Genomic DNA, 2,675 nt, shown 5'->3' with positions numbered 1-2,675 from the left:
TATATATATATATATATATATATATATATATATATATATATCTGCACGCATATGTAGATAAATATTTTTTATGCGCATGTTTTTGTTCACACACATACATATATACATACATACATACATACATAAATACATAGGTAAACATATGTACGTATGTAGGTGTGCACTATAACTAGGTGGCAGCACAGTTACTCTAACATTAACTTAGTTTTGTTGTTTGTCAGATCATGATGTTAACACCGGTTAGATGGCAGCTAAGGTAAGTAGGATGGACAGGTTAATGGGTGTATGTAGTGCGGGATGGTGGTAGGGTTGTAGGGTAGTTAAGCCAGGTATTCTTAGCCACACACAGCTTGACACTTAAGGTGGATATTCTACAAGAACAACCTGCAGAAATCACATCAACGTTTTCTTTTGTTTATATGCATAGCCTCCTGCAACAATCATTTTAGTACATACACACACTATAAATATCTGTCTGTCTGTCTACTTACCTCCTGCCCTTCTGCACTTTTCACACACACACACACACACACACACACACACACACACACACACACACACACACACACACACACACACACACACACACACACACACACACACACACACACACACACACACACACATACAAACACACACACACACTCCTACACATATGCGCACACACATAGGCATACAAATATATATACAGTATATACATATATATATAAATACAAACATACATTTATACACACACACACACACACACACACGCACATATATACGCATACATACAACACACACATCTCTCCCTTTCACTCTCTCTCCCTTTCACTCTCTCTCCCTCTCTCTCCCTCTCTCGCTCTCTCTCTCTTTCTCCTCCTTTGTGTATATATACAAAACCAGAGGAAATTGTCACGCATACAATAACCGACCTATATTATTCTTGATGTGACGAAAGAAATCAATCTCATTACAATGGGACCCTAAACAATTCTCCATTAATTCGTGTACTTCATCTCTTCAGTGTACTCTACCTATTCGCCTCCTTCCCCTCTGCTCTTCCCCCCCCTCTCTCTCTCCCTCTCTTTCGGTCTACTATAAAAGAAGCAGTTGGACAGTGAGCAAGGACTTTCTAACAACACCGGTGACAACACTATACCAGTGACTGCAACTGAGCCCACGCTCCACGGCTGTACAGTGGAAATCAAGATCGGCGCACGAACCCACGCTAATCACAGTGGAGACCATGAACCGACATAGCTAGTCTAACGGAATCACAAATAGAAATTTCTTCTTTCGTATGATGACAACACCCTTTCCGTATGTTTACATATAAGGTATGTTTATACTTTCTTTTAATATGTCTCTTTCTCTCTCTTGCATCCATCCTCTCCGAAGTTTGCTTCAAACCCATGCGGTTCCGCAATCCATCCTGCTGTGCAAGATCTTGGTCAGGCGTCTTTTACTGTTGCCCAATGCATTGTGAGTGGCATTTGGTAAACGGGGGAAGGGGAAAGTATATGTAAAAAAATCTTATATGTGCGCGTGTGAGTGAGATTGAGCGCTTTTGTTGTCATGTGTACCCGTATCAAGCCGGTGTTTATTAAAATCTTTGAACGTGGTGACCAGTAAAAGCTTAGAAGGATAAACAAACAAACATTACTTCTGTTCTTTCTATCTTAACATTCTAGTCTACCTCTTATTTCTCTCTCTCTTTCTCTCTTAGATACACACGCATACACGCACATACACATACATATATCTGTGTCTGTGTCTATTTATGTATGTATGTATGTATGAATGTATGTATGTATGTATGAATGTATGTATGTATGTATGTATGTATGTATGTATGTATGTATGTATGTATGTATGTATGTATGTATGTATGTATGTATGTATATATATATATATATGTTTATATATACATACATATATGTATACCAAAAAGGAGCCACTAATACTATAGCCTCGGGCCGACCAAAGCCTTGTGAGTGGATTTGGTAGATGGAAACTGAAAGAAGCCCGTCGTATATATATATATATATATATATATATATATATATATATATATATATATATATATGTGTGTGTGTGTGTGTGTGTGTTTGTGTGTCTGTGTTTGTCCCCCTAGCATTGCTTGACAAACGATGCTGGTGTGTTTATGTCCCCGTAACTTAGAATAAGTACCAGGCTTACAAAAAATAAGTCCCGGGGTCGATTTGCTCGACTAAAGGCTGTGCTCCAGCATGACCGCAGTCAAATGACTGAAACAAGTAAAAGAGTAAAAGAGTAAAAGATATTAATATATCGGAGTAACTTTTTGTATTGATTATTATACATACATACATACGTACATACATACATGCATACATACGTGTGTGTGTGTATAGGTGTATATGTATTCTTTTATTCTTTTACATGTTTCAGTCATTTGGCTGCGGCCATGCTGGAGCACCACCATGAAGAGTTTTAGTCGAACAAATCGACCCCAGGGCTTACTTTTTAAAGCCTAGTATTTATTCTATTGGGCCCTTTTGCTGAACTGCTAATGTTACGGACACGTAAACACACCAACAAGCTGGTTGTCGAGTGGTGATGGGGGTGGGAAAACATAGACAGAAAGACACATACACGCACATGCATACATGTACATACATACAAACATACATGCATATATATATATATATATA

The 2,675-nt window shown here is 38.2% G+C and overlaps 1 protein-coding gene across 1 annotated transcript in view; it reads left to right on the top strand.

The window, feature by feature from the left end:
- The first annotated feature begins 186 nt into the window (after positions 1 to 186).
- Positions 187 to 2,675, top strand: part of LOC106875300 (probable serine/threonine-protein kinase tsuA) — a 162,570-nt gene continuing 160,081 nt past the window's right edge. Inside the window, exon 1 of the mRNA XM_052965874.1 lies at positions 187 to 1,319. The gene's annotated coding sequence lies outside the window, so the exon portion shown is untranslated. The remainder of the gene's footprint in view (positions 1,320 to 2,675) is intronic.

The sequence above is a fragment of the Octopus bimaculoides genome, chromosome 2 (genome assembly GCF_001194135.2).
Source record: "Octopus bimaculoides isolate UCB-OBI-ISO-001 chromosome 2, ASM119413v2, whole genome shotgun sequence".
In the NCBI taxonomy this organism is placed as follows: Eukaryota; Metazoa; Mollusca; class Cephalopoda; order Octopoda; family Octopodidae; genus Octopus; species Octopus bimaculoides.
The sequence above is the reverse complement of the archived record's forward strand: the minus strand, read 5'-3'. Positions and strand labels throughout refer to the sequence as shown.